This window comes from Odocoileus virginianus, chromosome 27, assembly GCF_023699985.2.
Source record: "Odocoileus virginianus isolate 20LAN1187 ecotype Illinois chromosome 27, Ovbor_1.2, whole genome shotgun sequence".
Lineage (NCBI taxonomy): Eukaryota > Metazoa > Chordata > Mammalia > Artiodactyla > Cervidae > Odocoileus > Odocoileus virginianus.
In genome coordinates, this window is record NC_069700.1 from 40933462 (window position 1) to 40955087 (window position 21626).

The window sequence follows — 21626 nt, forward strand, 5'->3', positions numbered from 1 at the left end:
GCTTGTGTATGGCACAGAGTTGGGATGTGTGATAAGAGCTGGAAAATGGCCAGGAAACCATTTTTCTCTGTTTTTCTTAATCTATAAGAGGCTGTCTCCTGAAATTTTACTTTTTTAATTCTTTTGCTTTACTTTTAGAAACATCATTTTCTGTCAGCCTCTTTCCATTTTCTGTTCTAGAGTCTGTGGAAGAGCAGCTTGAGACCACTAAATTGGGGTCCCTCCCCACTCGGTGGTCAGAGTCTCTGGAGGCCGGCCGGGCATCGCCATCCTCAGAGGGGCAGCTGGATGGCACCCAGCGCCCCTCTCCCCAGTCTAGACCTTGAAGAGCTTGGAGCTCGTGAAACATCACCTGAGTGAGTGGATGATTCATCATTCTCTAGTGACTACATTCTCCAGCTAGTTCACCTCACAGCTCGAAGAATCACAAAAGCAGTTTTGCTCGAGACAGACACTGTACTTTGACACAGAACAGAAGGACTTATATATTTTGTCATATGAAATACTAAGAAAAGGAGTGAACTTAAGGATTTACAGTTAACAATATGAATACTTTACCCTAATTCATCAAGGACTCCCCTAAGTGAAACAACCTCTGTACCCCAACTATGAGGTCCAGAGGAACAAGTGGCTGATTCAGGCGGCGGTACCAGAAGCTGTACTCACTAACTCATACTGCTTTGCACGCAAGCGCAATTAAGGCAGGAGATAGATGGACCCCAGGTTAGACATTTACAACTAGCCTCCTATTTATACTTCCAAAATAAAAGATAAGTAACAGGTACAGGATAAGCAGCTGGATTTCATCTCCTGTGGGCACTTTAAGATAACTCCTGCTTGCATAAAAGATAAGGAGGCCACCTATTTCTCATTCTTAAGGTCGAGGAGACACCCCCCCCCCCAACAAACTGCACATGTGCAGAAAGGTACCTCGGGGGGGGGGGGTGCCAGACCATAATAAGTTTTGCTACTTCCCAGAGATGCTCACACTGAAATCCATCTTGGCTAAAAATACATCAGCACACAGGGGAGGGCCCTGAGCCAGAAGAAATATGGACCCAAAGCCAGACAGAGCAAGACGATCAGCTGGAAGAAACCCAGAACAACTGGCCCCATGTAAGTGGTCTAATTCACCTCAAAAGCTTGTGACATTTTCTCTGAGTCCACCCAGGTGTTTACCCACATGTATTTTTTAATAAATAATTTACTTGTTTCACTACTTTCCATCTCTTTGCTGAAATTCCTTTCTTGGAAGCAGACAAGAGCCAGGGCCATGTAGTCACCAGCCCCTGTGGTCTAATTGTTAGGATTTGGTGCTTTCACCTCCACACCCTGGGTTCAGTCCCTGTTGGAGGCCTGAAATCCTGCTTCAAACTGCTGCAGCTATGGCCACCCTGAGGTCACAATGTCAGCTCAATGGAAAGGCAAAGAGCAGCTTCCTATTATGATGAAAATAGGGACCTGATGTTCCCTCTGATAGGAGCTGAAGGAGTCCTAGAAGGTCTGTGGACCATGCCTTTGAGAGCTGCTGTCCTAAGTGATATAAGGTTACAGATGCTCTAATAATAGGCCTAGAGGGTGTTTACATATCTCCCTAGTTCAGTTGTCCCTTGGTCTGAAAGGGATTGGTTCTGGGATCTGCCCCACCCATCACAAAATCTGAGGATGTTCAATCCCTTATAGACAATGGTGTAGTATTTGTGTGTAGCCTACCCACATTCTTCAAATACTTTAAATCATCCCTAGACTACTTATACTACTTATTACTGTGTACATACTACATAAATAGCTGTAAATTCAATGCAAATGCTATGTAAGCAGTTGCAAGCACAATGTAAATGCTATGCAAATAGTTGCCTGAGCATGGCAAATTCAAGTTTTTCTTTTTGGAAATTTCTAAAACTTTTTTCTGAATATTTTCTATCCATGGTTGGTTGAATCCATAGATGTGAAACTCAAGGATACAAAGGGCTGACTGTATTAGGTTTGCCCCAGCAGTTCTTACTTCTAGGGTTGGTAAACATTTCAACCAAGTTGGAAATTAATTTGTCAAGTTTCTCCTAAATGTGCTACACTTTTAATTAAGGGGACAGTATTACTAATTGCTAAATAGCTAGCATTTCTTGCTTTTCAGTGTTGGAGGATGCATTAACAGCAATCACTTGATCATTATTGTATTTCTTCAAATTTATTTTTAATTGGTGGAAAATGTGTTGTTTTCTGCTGTACAACAATCCTAATCGGCCACATTATACATACATCACCTCCTTATTTTAGCTTTCATTTTTCTTTTCCAGTCTATGCTTCCTTATCTAGAACCATGAAGTATAAGGCAGTGGTGGAGGAAGAGATGGAAGCTTTGTGATAATTAACCTTCCATAGCCTAGGAAATTCACAAAAGTCTGAACAGTTTTTTGGGGAAGTTTTCTGGATACTGTGTGGTGATAGATTGGAGCTAGATTCAAACATATTCTGGCTGTCCTAGATCTCAGAACTGAGAATCTGGCCACCAAATTCTTGATTTAAGTTTAAAAGGTGATATTCAGAGTTTAGTTGTGGGGTAGCTCACTTCAGCCATGAATCTCACACAGCAATGGCAGAAGGGGAAACTGCCATGCCTATCTGTAACATGCATTAGGTTTTTAGATTGAATTTGCATAATTTGTGACAATACCGAGCTATGGTGTGTCAGTGACAGGTTAGAGTTTTGCTTGTGCTAATGTAGTTGTCTTTGTTTAGCTTTACATTGCAGCCTTCTTTGGCAATCACTGAAATTCTTTTTTATTACAGAAAATTTCTCAGCATGGCCAGGTGGCACTTAAAGAGCTAATGAGAAAGATAACTTGGCTCCAAGTGGCAAAGTCAGAGGACACATGGTGGCTGCCTTGTCTGGAGGTCTGGAGTGAGTCAGCTGCTCTAGTTACTGCCTAGGGCTGCCTGGTCACTGCTCCCTTCCAAACATCCCCTTCTTCACACAGGATTCAGGTCGTTCTTCATCTGTCCAGTTGGGTGCTTTGACTTGAAGCATTGAGCTTTATCTCTCTCATGCATCTTGCTGTCTCTGGCATATTTGTTTTCGTTGGTGGTGGTGCCAGGACTCAGCTGTTACATGACAGGCTTTGATAGACTGAATCAATTCTTGTTTTTTTCTTCTTGAAAAGCCTATCAAACTTTGTACTTCTCTTTTAAAAATGAAGTGCTCAGGGCTGGTGCAATGGGAAGACTCAGAGGGATGGGATGGGGAGGGAGATGGGAGGGGGGATCAGGATGGGGAACACATGTAAATCCATTGCTGATTCATGTTAATGTATGGCAAAAACCATTACAATATTGTAAAGTAACTAGCCTCCAACTAATAAAAATAAATGAAAAAAAAAAAGAAGGCTGCTTCATAATAGTTACTGTTGGGAATAAGAAAAATGTGACACAAGAGATTTATTTCATTTTACATTTGATCATGTTGGATAAGTATCGGGAGGAAAATGTTTTGACTTTTCAGTGCTCATTGAGATGGGAACAAATTTTAGATGTCCCAGAAATCTTACTTTCTGGAAATTTAGTATTAAGAGTATAGTGATTTAGCCTTAACTTTTATAACCCTTTAGAAAGACAGAGAGGGAGAGGGTGTGTTCATTATTTCAGGCTTCCCTCTGCTAAAGAAAGGCAGCAGCTTTCCAAGGAGTACTTTCTTTGCATTCAGGACATTGCTTTTCATTTGAATGTTATTGGAAATTTCCTGTAAATTGTGGCTCTGCAAAACCTTAGGGTCAGGGCTGAGGGTTCGTGACTTAAACATTTTTGATGCTGCTTCCCATAAAACCACAGATTAATATTGCTAGAACTCATTGCCACAGGATAAGCCATCCAACTGTCTAGATAAAATTGAGGAATAAATTCACAAAGTGGAATGTTTCTTATTTTTGAACAACCAAGCTAAACTTTTAATACCTGGTCATGTTATTCAAATCCAGACCCTCTCTGTTAAAAAACCATCATGAAATTCAAACTCTGTAAGATTTTCAGAAGGATGTTTAAATAAAACTAACCCAAACTTTTGGTTAAAAAAAAAAAACATGAAGGATGTGTCTTAGTCTTGTATGACATGAATGAGAATGGTTCCTCTGTGAGGAAGCTTCCATAGCCTTCTGCTGTGTGAACAAGGGTGTGTTGGAAACAGAAGCTTCTTGAGTCAAGGACTAATGCCCAAGTTAGCAACCAGCTAGTTTTACCAGTTATCTGACCTTGGACAAAGGTTATCTGCATGAAGACAATTAAGTAAAGATAATACAACATGAGAACAGTGCCCAACACATGATAAACACCACCTAACTCTTAGTTTTGTTGTGTTGTGTGGTTATTGTGTAACTGTTGTAATTGAGATGAGACTAGATGTCCAAGAAAAATAAATTAGAGAGAAGGAGAGAGAGAAAGTGGGAAGACAAGACAAAGGGTCTTGATTTTGCAGTACTGACTTGGGTCTGAAGTATCAGCTGTGAGGCCTCTGGGCCCAGCTACCTTATGAGACAGTGAAACTAGAAAGCACAAAGGGGAAAAAAGAGGAGAACAAGACGGCAGAGGAGTAGGTGGAGTGCATGTCTCTCCACGGATACATCAGGAATATAACTTCAGACACAGAAATGCACGCAGAACACCAGCTGAGGGTGGACAGGAGAACCTGACCAGCAGAAAAGAATATACAGAACCACGCAAAAACTGAGATCAAGCCCTGTGCCTTTGGAGTGGGAGTACCGCCTCCCAGGCCCTAGACTACCAGAGAACTAACCCTAAGGAAGTATCAAATAGTGAGACTTCACACTAAGGAAACCACTTGAGTACAAGACACAGCATGGCCCGACCACTAGTAACACCCTGTGCAGGACATCTCATCTAAAGAACAAACAAAACAAAAATACAAACCAAATCATCAGCAGACAGGATTACCACCTCACTCAGCCTTGCCCATCAGAGGAAAAACAAACACACAAAAAGCTCAGCACAAATCTCACCCTTATGCAAAGCTTACACAAACCACTGGGCCAACCTTAGGAGGGCAGAAATGAAAAGCAAGAAAGAGTTCAACCTTGAAGCCTGGGAAAAGGAGACATCAGACCCAATAAGTTAAATTGGAAAAAAAATATATATATATATATAAAATGAAAAGACAGAGAAATGCTACAGAAATGAAGGAAAAAATTAGAAACATAAAAGTCCAAATAAGTGAAGAGGAAATAAGAAAACTACTTGAAAAAGAATTCAGAATAATGATAGTAAAGATGATTAAAAAACCTAGAAAACAAAATGGAGAAAATGCAAGAATCAACTAATAAAGAACTAGAAGAGTTAAAGAATAAACATACAGAGACAAATACCACAATTACTGAAATTAAAAATACTCTAGAAGGAAACAATAGCAGAATATCTGAAGTAGAAGAACAAATCCTTGAGCTGGAAGATAAAATGGTGGAATTTACTTCTGAAGAGCAGAATAAAGTAAAAAGAATGAAAAGAACTGAGGATAGTCTCAGAGACCTCTGGGACAATATCAAGTGAACCAACATTCAAATTATATGGGTCCCAGAAGAAGAAGAGAAAAAGAAAGGGTATGGGAAATTTTTTGAAGAGATTATAGTTGAAAATTTCCCCAACATGGAAAAGGAAATAGCCAATCAAGTCCAAGAGGTAAAAAGAGTCCCATACAGGATAAACCCAAGGAGAAACATGCCAAGACACATACTAATCAAACTAACAAAGACTAAGTAAAAAGAAAGAAATTCAAAGCAGCAAGGGGAAAGCAATAAGAAACATACAAGGAATACCTTATACATTTAATGGCTGATCTTTCATCAGAAAGTCTACAGGCCCGAAGGAAATGGCAGGGCATATTTAAAGGACTGCAAGGGAAAAGTATACAACCAAGATTACTGTACCTGGCAAGATCTCATTCAAAATTTATGGAGAAATAAAAAACTTTTCAGACAGGCAAAAGTTAGGAGAATTAAGCACCACCAAAGCAGCTTTATAGTAAATGTTAAAGGGAATTATATAGTCAAGGAATACAACAGAAGGAAAAAGATCTACAAAATCAACCCCAAACAACTAAGAAAATGACAATAGGAACATATGTATCAGTAATTACTTTAAGTGTAGACAGATTAAATACTCCAACCAAAAGACACAGACTGGCGGAATGGATATAAAAATAAAACCCATATATATGCTATCTACAAGAAACCCACTTCAGGCCTCAAGACATATGTAGACTGAAAGTGAGAGGACAGAAAAATATATTCTTTGCAAATAGGAAGTAAAAGAAAGCTGGAGTAGCAATCCTCATATCAGACAAAATAGACCTTAAGATAAAAACTCCAAGAGATAAAGACGGACACTGCATAATGATCAACGGATTAACCCAAGAGGAAGACATAACAATTGTAAATATCTATGCACCCAACATAGGAGCACCTCAATACATAAGGTAAACATAAACACATAAGAGGGGAAATTGACAGTAACACAATAATAGTAGGAGACTTTAACACCTCACTCGCACCAATGGACAGATCATCAAAACATAAAATTAATAAGGAAACACAAGTCTTAAATGATACATTAGATGAGATGGTTCTCATTGATATCTTCAGGAAATTCCATCCAAATGCAGAAGAATACACCTTTTCAGGTACACATGGAACATTCTTCAGGATAGATCACATCTTGGGTCACAAATAAACCTCAATAAATTTAATAGTTGAAATCATATCAAGCATCTTCTCCAACCACAATACTATGAGACTGGTTATCAGTTACAAGAAAAAAAAACTGAAAAAAAAACATAAACACACGGGGATTAAACAATACATTTCTAAATAACCAGTAGGTTACTGAAGAAATCAAAAGGGAAATTAAAAAATTCTTAGAAATAAATGACTATGAATACACAACAACTCAAAACCTATGGGATACAGAACAAGCAGTTCTAAGAGGGAAGTTTATAGCAATGCAATCCTACCTCAAGAAACAAGAAAAACATTGAATAGACAACCTAACTTTAAACCTAAAACAACTGGAAAAAGAAGAACAAAAAAAAAATCCCAAAATTAGTAGAAGTAAAGAAATCATAAAGATCGAGCAGAAATAAGTGAAAAAGAAATGAAAGAAACAATAGTAAAGATTAATAAAACTAAAAGTTGGTTCTTTGAGAAGATAAACAAAATTGACAAACCTTTAGCCAGACTCATCAAGAAAAAAGCAAAAGAATCAAATCAACATAATTAGAAATGAAAAAGGAGAGGTTACAATAGACAATACAGAAACACCAAGGATTATAAGAGACTACTATGAACAACTATATGGCAATAAAATGGATAACCTGGAAGAAATGGACAGATTCTTAGAAAAGTTCAATCTTCCAAGACGGAACCAGGAAGAAATAGAAATTATGAACAACCCAATTACAAGTACTGAAATTGAAGCTGTGATAAAAAATCTCCCAAAAAACAAAAGCCCAGCCCCAGATGGGTTCCACAGGAGAATTCTATCAAATATTTAGAGAAGAGCTAATGCCTATCCTTCTAAAACTCTTTCAAAAAATTGCAGAGGATGGAAGACTTCCAAACTCCTTCTATGAGGCCACCATCACTGTGATACCAAAATCAGACAAAGACAACATAAACAAAGAAAACCACGGACCAACATCACTGATGAACATAGGTGCAAAAATCCTCAACAAAATTTTAGCGCACAGAATTCAGCAACACATCAAAAAGCTCATACACCATAATCAAGTTGGCTTTAATCTAGGGATGCAAGGACTCATCAATATACACAAATCAATCAGTGTGATACTCCATATTAGCAAATTGAAAGATAAAAACCATATGATCATGTCAATAGATGCAGAAAAAGACTTTGACAAAATCCAGCACCCGTTTATGATTAAAACTTCAAAAAAAAATGGCCTTAGAAGGAATCTACCTCAATATATTAAAGGCCATATGTGATAAATCTACAGCAAGCATTACCTCAATGGTGAAAAACTGAAAGCATTCCCCCTAAGATCAGGAACAAGACAAGGGTGCCCAATTTTCCCACTATTATTCAACATAGTTCTGGAAGTCCTAGCTACAGCAATTAGAGAAGGAAAAGAAATAAGAGGAATACAGAATGGAAAAGAAAAAGTAAATCTCTCACTTTTTGCAGATGACATAATACTGTACATAGAAAACCCTAAAGATAGTATCAGAATATTACTAGAGCTAATCAGTGAATTTCACAAAGCCTCAGGATGCAAAATCAATACACAGAAATCACTTGCATTTCTATATACTAACAATGAAAAATCAGAAAGAGAAATTAAGGAATCAATCCTATTCACCATTGCAACAAAAAGAATAAAATATCTAGGAAAAAACTTACCTAAGGAGACAAAAGAACTGTACTCAGAAAATTAAAAGACACTAAAGAAAGAAATCAAAGATGACATAAATAGATGGACAGATATTCCATGTTCCTGGGTAGGAAGAATCAATATTGTGAAAATGACTATATCACCAAACACAATCTACACGTTCAACATGATACCCATCAAATTACCAGTGGCATTTTTCATGGAACTAGAGCAAAAAATTTCACAATACTATGGAAACATGAAAGACCCTCAATAGCCAAAGCAATCTTGAGAAAGAAGAGTGGAGTTGGAGGAATCAACCTTGTTGACTTCAGATTATACTACAAAGCTACAGTCATCAAGACAGTATGGTACTGGCACAAAAACAGAAACATAGCCCATTGGAACAAGATAGAAAGCCCATAAATAAACCCATGCACCTATGGTTACCTTATATTTGACAAAGGAGGCAAGAATATTCAACATGGCAAAGACAACCTCTTCAATGAGTGGTGTTTGGAAAACTGGACAGCTACATGTAAAAGAATGAAATTAGAACACTTCCTAACACCATACACAAAGATAAACTCAAAATGGATTAAAAATCTAAATGTAAGACCAGAAACTATACAACTCTTAGAGGAAAACATAGGCAGAACAATCGATGACATAAATCAAAGCAAGATCCTCTAGACCTACCTCCTAGAGTAACAGAAATAAAAACAAAGGTAAACAAGTGGGAACTGTTTAAACTTAATAGCTTTTGAACAGCAAAGTAGACTATAGGCAGGGTGAAAACACAACCCTCAGAATGTGAGAAAATAATAGCAAATGAAACAACTGACAAAAGATTAGCTTCTAAGACAAGCAGCTCATACAACTCACTACTAGAAAAAAAAACAACCCAATCAAAAAGTTGGGGGAAAACCTGGACATTTCTCCAAAGAAGATGTACAGATGGCTAACAGACACATGCAAATATGCTCAACATTGCTCATTATTAGAGAAATGCATATCAAAACTACAATGGGATGTCACTCTGTGCCAGTCAGAATGGACATTGTCAAAAAGTCTATGAAAGATAAGTGCTTGAGAGGGTGTGGAGAGGTGGGGGGATGCTCTTGCACTGTTGGTGGGAATGTAGATTGATACAGCCACTGTGGAGGATGGTGTGGAGATTCCTTAAAGGGCTGGGAATGGGGTTGCCATATAACCCAGCAATCCCACTCTTAGGCATATACACTAAGGAAACTAAAATGGAAAAAGACACATGTATTCCATTGTCCATTGCAGCACTGTTTACAATAGCTAGAACATGGAGGCAGCCTAGATGTCCAACAACAGATAAATGGATAGAGAGGTTGTGGTACATATGCATAGTGGAATATTACTCAGCCATAGAAAAGAATGCCTTTGAGTCAGTTCTAATGAGGTGGATGAACCTAGAGCCTATTATACAGAATGAAATAAGTCAGAAAGAGAAAGATAGCTATCATATTCTAATGCATACATATGGAATATAGAAAAATAGCACTGAAGAATTTACTTATAGGTCAGCAATGGAGAAACAGACATAGAGAATAGACTTATGGACATGGGGAGAGGGGAGGAGAGGGTGAGATGTATGGAAAGAGTGACATGGAAACTTACATTACCATATGTAAAATAGATAGCCAACAGGAATTTGCTATATAGTTCAGGCTGGGTCACAGTGGGCTGTTCCCTGCATCTTCCAGAACACAAACTCTCTGAGTGGTGGACAGTTAAGGGGAAGAATGTATGGTTCACAAGGAGAGACCACCTTGGGCACAGGGCCCCCGGACTTCCTGAAGATGCCTGTGTCCAGTTAGTGGTGAGGTCAGTCAGGTCTCAGCAGTGGTTAATGAAGATGGATGAGCTTGGATTGGGGGCCAGGGAGTCCCATTATTCTCTGAGGGCTGTAACACACACAACCTCTGTGTACTCTGGAGGGAGGAAAAACTCACTAGGCTGGGTATTTGGAAATGCATTTTGCTGTTGTTCAGTTGCTCAGTCTGATTCTTTGTGACCCCATGGACTGCAGCATGCTAGGCTTCCTAGTCCTTCACTACCTCCCAAAGTTTTGCTCAAACTCATGCCCACTGAGTGGATGACACCATCCAACCATCTTATCCTCTGTCTCTCCCTACTCCTACTGCCCTCATTCTTTCCTAGCATCAGGCAGGGTCTTTTCTAATGAGTTGGCTCTTTGCATCAGGTGGCCAAAGCATTGGAGCTTTAGTTTCAGTATCAGTCCTTACAATGAGTATTCAAGGTTGATTTCCTTTAGGATTGCCTGGTTTGATCTCCTTGCTGTTTGAAGGACTCTCAAGAGTCTTCTCCAGCACCACAGTTCAAAAGTATCAATTCTTCAACTCTCAGCCTTCTTTTCATACTGCTCATGGGGTTCTCAAGGCATGAATACTGAAGTGGTTTGCCATTCCCTTCTCCAGCAGACCACATTCTGTCAGACTTCTCCACCATGACCTGTCTGTCTTGGGTGACCCCACACAGCATGGCTTAGTTTCATTGACTTAGACAAGGCTGTGGTCTGTGTGATCAGATTGGCTAGTTGTCTGTGATTGTGGTTTCAGTCTGTCTGCCCTCTGATGCCCTCTCTCAGTGCCCTACATCTTACTTGGGTTTCTCTTACCTTGGACGTGGGTTACCTCTTCATGGCTGCTCCAGTAAGGCGCAGCGGAACCAGAGATTAAATTGCCAACATCCGCTGGATTATTGAAAAAGCAAGAGAGTACCAGAAAAACATCTATTTCTGCTTTATTGACTATGGCAAAGCCTTTGACTGTGTGGATCACAATAAACTGTGGAAAATTCTGAAATAGATGGGAATATCAGACCACCTTACCTGCCTCTTAAGAAACCTGTATGCAGGTCAGGAAGCAACAGTTAGAACTGACCATGGAACAACAGACTGGTTCCAAATAGGAAAAGGAGCACGTCAAGGCTGTATATTGTCACCCGGCTTATTTAGCTTATTAATGCAGAGTACATCATGAGAAATGCTGGGCTGGAGGAAGCACAGGCTGGAATCAAGATTGCTGGGAGAAATATCAATAACCTCAGATATGCAGATGACACCACCCTTTTGGCAGAAAATGAAGAACTAAAGAGCCTCTTGATGTAAGTGAAAGAGGAGAGTGAAAAAGTTGGCTTAAAGCTCAACATTCAGAAAATGAAGATCATGGCATCTGGTTCCATCACTTCATGGAAATAGATGGGGAAACAGTGGAAACAGTGGCTGACTTTATTTTTGGGGGCTCCAAAATCACTGCAGATGGTGATTGCAGCCATGAAATTAAAAGACGCCTACTCCTTGGAAGGAAAGTTATGACCAACCTAGACAGCATATTGAAAAGAAGAGACATTACTTTCCCAACAAAGGTCCATCTAGTCAAGGCTGTGGTTTTTCCAATGGTCATGTATGGATGTGAGAGTATGACTGTAAGGAAAGCTGAGCACTGATGAATTGATGCTTTTGAATTGTGGTGTTGGAGAAGACTCTTGAGAATCCCTTGGACTGCAAGGAGATCCAACCAGTCCATCCTAAAGGAGATCAGTCCTGGGTTTTCATTGGAAGGACTGATGTTGAAGCTGAAACTCCAATACTTTGGCTACCTGATGCGAAGAGCTGACTCATTTGTAAAGGCCCTGATGCTGGGAAAGATTGAGGGAAGGAGGAGAAGGGGATGACAGAGGATGAGATAGTTGGATGGCATCACCGACTCAAAGGACATGGGTTTGGGTAGACTCTGGGAGTTGGTGATGGACAGGGAGACCTGGCATGCTGCGATTCATGGGGTCTCAAAGAGTCACACACAACTGAGTGTCTGAACTGAACTGAACAGCCTTCTTTATGGTGCAACTCATCATTTTTGGTCCAGTCATGTTATCAGTACATGACTACTGGAAAAACCACAGCTTTGACTATATGGACCTTTGTCTGCAAAGTAATGCCTTTGCCTTTTAATAGGCTGTCTAGGTTTATCATAGCTTTTCTTCCAAGGAGCAGGCATCTTTTGATTTCATGGCTGCAGTCACCATCTGCAGTAATTTTGGAGTCCAAGAAAATAAAGTTTGTTTACTGTTTCCATTGTTTCCCCATCTATTTGTCATGAAATTATCTGACCAGATGCCATGATCTTAGTTTTTTGAACGTTGAGTTTTAAGCCAATGTTTTCACTCTCCTGTTTCACCTTCATCAAGAGGCTCTTTAGTTCTTCTTCACTTTATGCCACTAGTTTAGTGTCGTCTGTGTATCTGAGGTTACTGATATCTCTCCAGGCAACCTTGATTCTAGCTTGTGCTTCATCCAGCCTGGCATCTCGCATGATGTACTCTGTATATAAGTTAAATAACATGCAGGTTTCTCAGGAGGCAGGTAAGGTGGTCTGGTATTCCCATTTCTTTAAAATTTTTCCTTTGTTGTGACACACATAGTCAAAAGCTTTAGCATCATCAATGAAGCAGAAGTAGATGTTTTTCTTGAATTCCCTTGCTTTTTCTATGATCCAATAGATTTTGGCAATTTGGGTATATTTAAATATAATTGAAAAATTCAATGTTTTCTGAGCACCTGGATTATGGGCTGAACTTTATACTTAATGTATTAATTGTTTCTTGTAAAGATATTATTTAGATGTGTTCTTTGATTTGCATGCATGCATGCTCAGTCGTGTCCAACTCTTTGCTACCCCATGGACTGTAGCCCACCAGGCTCTTCTGTCCATGGAATTCTCTAGGCAAGAATACTGAAGTGGGCAGTCATTTCCTACTCTAGGGGATCTTTCCGACTCAGGGATTGGACTCATGTCTTCTGGGTCTCCTGCATTGTAGCTGGATTCTTTACTGCTGAGCCATCAGGGAAGCTGTGTTCTTTGATTAATATGCATATATGCTGTTTTTCAAAGTTATTATATCTTTGATGGCACAGACCATTCCAAACTCTCTATTGACATCCTCCATTGGGCTTGGAATATTGTGCTCTGGGAACAGTGAGTGTTTAGTGAATATGAATGTGCTGCTCATGGCCCAGGAGAGCAGTGCTCACCTGGTGTGTGGGGCACAGAGGTAGACCAGATTTCTTCACCAAATTGTAGAGTGTGACGATTTTATCAGAGTATCATGCTTGGTGTGCACTCTCAGTCAGGGGCTTCCCGGGTGGTGCTGGTGGTAGAGAATCCTCCTGCCAGTGCAGGAGACATAGAGATGCTGTTTTGATCCCTGGGTTAGGAAGATCCCCTGGAAAGAACATGTGCTTTTGGGATCATGTGAGATATTTTGCACCAGGAGGATGTAAGAGGATCAGGTCAGGGCAGGAGACATTTACCCCTAAGAAAAGCAGCATAGAAAGGGAGTGAATGAAGCCATAACCAGAATTTTATTTTTTGTATAATTATTTATTTACATTTTAAGAAAATTCATTAATTTTTTTCTTGAAGGATAATTGCTTTACAGAATTTTGCTGTCAAACCTCAACATGAATCAGTGGAGTTTTAATGGAAACTGACAGTGATTTCTGTGTTACTAGTGACTTTATGAGGTGGCTGGATGGCATCACCGACTCAATGGGCATGAGTTTGAGTAAACTCCGTGAGTTGGTGATGGACAGGGAGGCCTGGCGTACTGCGATTCATGGGGTCACAAAGAGTCAGACACGACTGAGCCACTGAACTTAACTGAACTGAGTGACTTTGATGATGATGATTTTGGTATTTAATTCTTTCAAGAATGTTGCCGAACTTTTAGGATTCAAGAGTGTGACAAACCTGAAAAGCTGAGAACTACTGCTCTGAGATGATTATATATTTTTAAAACACTGTGATGCACTTGAATGGTAGGCTATTGATTCTTTCAACATCATCCTGTTGGATCAGAAAGAGATGTCTCAGTTGGTTTCCTAAATAAACCCTGTCTATAGTCAAGTGGTCTGGCAGACCCTACCTGGCAGTGAGCACTGCAGTGGCTGGGTGTACTTGCTCAGTAGTTGCTTAGTAGTTCTCTCACTAAAGAGAGAACATGGCCAAAATGCAGGGAGACAGTTCATGCAACAGAGCTTAATGTTTGTATCAGTTTCCTTTTCCTCCAGTGCCATGGGGAAGGTGCAGGTGCAAGACTAGATGGATGCTGTACACATGTGGGGGGTGTGTCACACCTGGGGTGTCCTGAGCTTAGGAAACACTAAACTTACACAGAGATGCTGGCAATCCTGCCCAATCTTTACTTCCAGGGAAGACATTTTTCTTACTTTGGAATGCAAGCATATTTCCTCTGAAAAAATCAAGGAGATATTATTATCCTGGACTGAGTAAGTGAATCTGTTCTCTGACCAAGAAAGTGACACTCTGCTTAGCTTTCTTGGCGGTTTGCTATGGAAATATCTTTGAAAAAAACCTGTCCTTGAGCAAGCATATATGTGCAATGCACTGGGCTTAGCAATAAGGAAGAATCAACAGAGGCCATCAGATGTGGATTTGAGTTTGAGGTCACTACTTCCTAGCGGTTTACCTAGTGGCTCAGATGGTAAAGAATCTGCTTGCAATGCAGGAGACCCAAGTTCAGTCCCTGGGTTGGGAAGATCCCTTGGAGAAGAGAACAGTTAACAACTCCAGTATTCTTGCCTGGCGAATCCCATGGACAGAGGAGTGTGGTGGGATATAGTCCATGGGGTCACAAAAAGTTGGACACGACTGAGCAACTAAAGATTAAGCACTTCCTAGTTGTATCATCTAGGGTGAGTTATCTAACCTTCCTGAGAAATCGGGAATGTGGTAGAGCTATTGAGAAAATTAAATTCGATAGAGTATTTAAAGCACTAGTACTTACAGACAAAATAGAGTTTCTCTTGGACACTAAGAAGGTGGAACAGATGCTGGTGTCATCTGGCGGTGTCCATGCCTGTGTTCAAGCCATTCATGCTATAATATGGTCCTTTTATGAGCAACAGAAACTTCCAACCCTGGCAGGCACAGACAGGAGCTGCTGGATGCTCTTTATTAGACATTTATATCTAAATTTGAAAAGGCTAATTCTACTTAATCCAGTGGTCAAATGACAGATCTATTCCCAGCTTCCAGATTTTAGACACTGAATAGCATATTTGGGGAACTGTAAAATGGAACAGAATGAACACATTGCAGTTAATTAGGCTCTCTGGAAAGCCTATTGCTGCTTACATAGGCAGCCTAATTACCTTATATTTTAATTTCCTCTTCCTCATGAACAGGTACTGAGGGGCCTCATCAATGAATTAGCTCTCAGCATTTTGGCTTTCAGCTTCTGTACCATCTTTGTATGATCAAGAGTCGGTCAGCTGGGTATCACCTCATTCTGTGTAGCCTAGTTTCTTGGATGCAAATTAAAGTATTCAATTCAGGATTATTTATTTCAGCATTTCCTCTGGTGTAAATGTTTCTAAAATGTATTTCTCACTCCTTAATAAGAGAGTGTTGAAAATAATTGGTTCAGATTTTAATGATTCAGCATCCCCTTTTGAGCATTAGTCATTATTACATTTCAGAGTCATAGATGTTGATCTAAAACTTGCGTTGTCAACTTACTCTCTTCTTACTTCCCTCCTGCTCATGGAATGAAGCTTGTTTAATTGTGACACCCTCCAGGCCAGTGTAGCAGGCCCCTTTGAGAGCTGTCATCACCCCCCAGGAAGTCATCAGTGCCTGCCTGGTTGGTCCCTCTGTCCTTGACCCCCAGCCCCCGGTGCCCTGACTGCTGTGATGTCTGTCACGCCCGCGGCTGTACCTCGAGCGCCCGCCTCTGAACCTGCCCTGCCCCCCACCTGTGCTCATCTCATTAATGAAGTGAGAAGGGACGCTCTCTCACTTTTCCCAAGAATTTTGGAAGCGGTTTGAGTGGACTCCCTCCAAAGTAGGGGTTGGCAGAAGCTTCCTGTGAAGGGCAGTTGGTAAACTCTTCAGGCTTTGTGGCCACGTCATCACTGCCATACATTCTAACCTTCCTCTTCCCTCAGCCTGAGCTTGGGGAGTCCTGCAAGGGCGCACGTGGGGCGGCGGTGACCTGCAGCTCAAGCTTGCTGATGCTCGCTCCAGACACACACTGCCTTATCATTAGAGCAGTGGTCTCCCAAAGAAAACAAATGTATGGTTACCAAAGAGGAAAGGGAGATGAGGGATAAAGCAAGAATTGAAGATTAACATACACACACTACGATATATTAAACAGATAACAAGATCCTACTATTTTGCATAGGGAATAATATTTAATACCTTGTAAGAATCTAAAATGGAAAAACATAGAAAAAAAATAGAGCAGTGTTCCCCCATATTCTCTAAAAGTGGACTCCTAACAGTAAAACAGCTTTGAGAATATACTCAAGCTATAGGTATTTATTTCTATTTCTAAAATAATTACATTTTAAAATCAAATTGGTATTGTACCTATATTGTAAAACATACAGAAATAGAAATTTAAAAAGCAGGATGTAAAAGGTGAATATACATAGACACTGTAGAAGTTCTTTCTTTTCCCCAGGGGACAATCTTGCCTACTTCTTGTGGAAACTGCATGGCATCTCAGAGTTCTCTCTATTAGAGGAAAAAGATGACACTTCCCACATGATACCAGCCCTGCAATTTTCTAGAAATCTTAATATCAGCTTCTACCTTGAGTCTACTTAAACTCAAGGGAACTCAATTCATTGGGACCTATCAAAATAAACATTGAAAAACATTACAAGAATAGACTGAGGGAAAAAAATCAGTTCTCTAAAACAGTTCAGAGAACAGACTGTGATCAAAAGGAAGACCATGAAATTCTCATGTTTATTAACCATTTTCCTTCTTATAATGTGATACCTCACTTGAAATGCCAGGGCCACCTTTCAGGAAATAGCACACAACACAGGCAACATAGCGTCTACTCATAAGACTGCTTGGACTTTTTGGTGAGCAATAGCGTTGGACTGATGGCACTTGCAAATAGTCTTCTAAAAACCATCATCTAATGATTTTTATGTCAGATCTCTAGATTTTTAATCTTGAGTATATGGATTTCATGAGTGCCTAAAGGTGAGTTTTAGTTATCAATGAATACATTGCGATTTTTATGCAAAATGGAATATATGAATGTGACACATACATATTTCTGGGAATATTAACTATTTGGGAGACAGAAATCATACCAGCTATTTTACTAGAGAGGATTTAATACAAAGAACTGTTAATTAAGTGTAAAATTATTAACAAGGTAAATGAAAAGGCAAAAAGAAAATTCAAAGTTATCACAGAGGTAGCAATAGCAGGAGGATGTGACTGCTCCTGAGTTGCGCACAGAAAGGAAAGGGGCTGGAATCATTAGCATTTAGAACCTGAATCTCAGATCGTGGGGAAGCTGCAGCCCAGGGTGTTGGGACCCCGACCTTTCAGGGGAGACAAAATGGCATTGGAAGGTCTCTAAGGGGCGCCCCCGCTGGTTGGGAGAGGGTTGGAATTACTGTATTCAACGGCAGCTTCAGACGCAAACTGTTCTCGCTGGGGTGGAAAGCATTCTTGGGAAGTGCTTAGGGGACCTGAAGGCTGATGGGATGAAGCAAGACCCCTCTTGATCTTCCCATCTTGGGTCTCTCTGGAGCGCCCCCTATCGGTGCTTTGCTCAGCGGGCAAAGCAGAAAAATGGCTTTGTAGTCTGGCAAAGGTGGGTGGATTGGTTGATGAATGGACAGATGGATGGTTAGGATTTTCTTTCTTTCTTTTTTTCCAGTTTTATTGATATATAATTGACAAATCAGCCAGGAATCAGTTCAGTCGCTCAGTCGTGTCTGACCCTTTGCGACCCCATGAACTGCAGCATGCCAGGCCTGCCTGTCCATCACTAAATTCTGGTGCTTGGCCAAACTCATGTCCATCGACTCGGTAATGCCAACTAACCATTTCACCCTCTATCATCCCCTTCTCCTCCAGCCTTCAATCTTTCCCAGCATCAGGGTCTTTTCCAATGAGTCAGTTCTTTGCATCAGGTGACCAAAGTATTGGAACTTCAGCTTCAGCTTTAGTCCTTCCAATGAATATTCAGGACTGATTTCCTTTAGAATGGACTGGTTGGATCTCCTTGCAGACCAAGTATAGTCCCTAGTATCTATTTAATCTCAAGAGTCTTCTCCAACACCACAGTTCAAAAGCATCAATTCCTTGGTGATTAGCTTTCTTTATAGTCCAATTCTCACATCCATACAAGACTATTTACCATAGCTTTGACTAGATGGACCTTTGTCAGAAAAGTAATGTCTCTGCTTTTTAATATGCTGTCTAGGTTGGTCATAGCTTTTCTTACAAGGAACAAGCATCTTTTAATTTCATGGCTGCAGTCTCCATCTGCAGTAATTATGGAGCCCAAGAAAATAAAAGTTTGTCACTGTTTCTATTGTTTCCCCATCTATTTGCCATGAAGTGACAGGATTGGATGCCATGATCTTAGTTTTCTGAATGTGTTTTAAGCCAACTTTTTCACTCCCCTCTTTCACTTTCTTCAGGAGGCTCTTTAGTTTTTCTTTGCAGGTGGTGTCATCTGCATATCTGGAGCTATTGACATTTTTCTGGCAATCTTGATTTCAGCTTGTGCTTCATCCAGCCTGGCATTTTGCATGATGTACTCTGCATATAAGTTAAATAAGCAGAGTGACAATATACAGCCTTGACATACTCCTTTCCCAATTTGAAACCAGTCAATTGTTTCATATCTGGTTCTAACTGCTGCTTCTTGACCTGCATACAGATTCCTCAGGAGGCAGGTAAGGTGGTCTGGTATTTCCATCTCTTTCAGAATTTTCCACAGTTTGTTGTGTTCCACACAGTCAAAGGCTTTGGTGTAGTCAATAATGCAGAACTAGATGTTTTTCTGGAACTCTCTTGCTTTCTCGATGATCCAACTGATGTTGGCAATTTGATCTCTGGTTCCTCTGCCTTTTCTCATTACAGCTTGAACATATGGAATTTCACAGTTGACGTACTATTGAAGCCTGGCTTGGAGAATTTTGAGCATTACTTTACTAGAGTGTGAGATGAGTGGAATTGTGCAGTAGTTTGAGCATTCTTTGGTATTGCCTTTCCTTGGGAGTGGAATGAAAACTGACCTTTTCCAGTCCTGTGGCCACTGCTGAGTTTTCCAAATTTTCTGGCATATTGAGTGCAGCACTTTCACAGCATCGTCTTTGAGGATTTGAAATAACTCGGCTGGAATTCCATCACCTCCACTAGCTTTGTTCATAGTGATGCTACCTAAGCCCCACTTGACTTCACACTCCAGGATGTCTAGCTCTAGGTGAGTGATCACACCGTTGTGCTTATTGGGTCATGAAATGAAGATCTATTTTGTATAGTTCTTTTGTGTATTCCTGCCACCTCTTCTTAATCTCTTCTGCATGTGTTAGGTCTATGCCTTTTGTGGCCTTTATTGTGCCTACCTTTGCATGAAATGTTTCGTTGGTACCTCTAATTTTCTTGAAGAGATCTCTAGTCTTTCCCATTCAATAGTTTTCCTCTATTTCTTTGCATTGATCACTTAGGAAGCCTTTCTTATCTCTCTGTGCTGTTCTTTGGAACTCTGCATTCAGATGGGTATATCTTTAATTTTATCCTTTGCCTTTAGCTTCTCTTTTCTCAGCTATTTGTGCAACTTTAAGGTGCCAACAAAGGTCAGTCTGGTCAAGGCTGTGATTTTTCCAGTGGTCATGTATGGATGTGAGAGTTGGACTGTGAAGAAAGCTGAGCACTGAAAAACTGATGCTTTTGAATTGTGGTGTTGGAGAAGACTCTTGAGAGTCCCTTGAACTGCAAGGAGATCCAACCAGTCCATCCTAAAGGAGATCAGTCCTGGGTGTTCATTGGAAGGACTGATGCTGAAGCTGAAACTCCAGTACTTTGGCCACCTCATGCAAAGAGTTGACTGATTGGAAAAGACTCTGATGCTGGGAGGGATCGCAGGCAGGAGGAGAAGGGGATGACAGAGGATGAGATAGCTGGATGGCATCACCGACTCGATGGACATGAGTTTGAGTAAACTCTGGGAGTTGGTGATGGATAGGGAGGCCTGGTGTGCTGTGATTCATGGGGTCGCAAAGAGTCGGACATGACTGAGTGACTGAACTGAACTGAACTGAAGGTGTACAGCATGATGATTTGACTTACATACACCATGAAGTGATGATTACAGTAAGTTTAGTGAACATCCATCCCTGGTGGCTCAGATGGTGAAGAGTCCACTTGCAAAGAAGGAGACCCAAGTTTGATCCCTGGATCGGGAAGATGCCCTGTTGGAGGAAATGGCAACCCACTCCAGTACTCTTGCTTGGAGAAGTCCATGGATGGAGAAGCCTGGTGGGCACAGAGTCAGGCACGACTGAATGACTAACTCAGAGAGACACAAAATTAAAAAAATAGTAAAAAATTATTTTTCCTTGAGTACCCTTAGGATTTATTCTCTTAATAACTTTTCCTTATAATGTACTGCAGAATTAATTATATTTATCATTTTGCACATTACATCCCTAGTATCTAATTATATTATTGGAAGTTCTTTTTTGTTTTTTTGGTTGCTTCATACGTGCCCTTGGCAATGAAAGTATGGAGTCCTAACCACTGGTTCACCACTCTGTGAATCGCATCATGCCAGGCCTCCTTGTCCATCACGAACTCCTGGTGTTTACTCAAACTCATGTCCATCGAGTCGGTGATGCCATCCAGCCATCTCATCTTCTGTCATCCCCTTCTCCTGCCCCCAATCCCACCCAGCATCAGGGTCTTTTCCAATCAGTCAACTCTTTGTATGAGGTGGTCAAAGTACTGGAGTTTCAGCTTCAGCATCAGTCCTTCCAATGAACACCCAGGACTGATCTCCTTTAGGATGGACTGGCTGGATCTCCTTGCAGTTCAAGGGACTCTCAAGAGTCTTCTCCAACACCACAATTCAAAAGCATCAGTTTTTCAGTGCTCAGCTTTCTTCACAGTCCAACTCTCATATTCATACATGACCACTGGAAAAAACCATAGCCTTTACTAGATGGACCTTTGTTGGGAAAGTAATGTCTCTGCTTTTTTTTCCCTGCTTTTTAATATGCTATCTAGGTTGGTCATAACTTTCCTTCCAAGGAGTAAGTGTCTTTTAATTTCAAGGCTGCATTCACCATCTGCAGTGATTTTGGAGCCCCCCAAAAATAAAGTCAGCCACTGTTTCC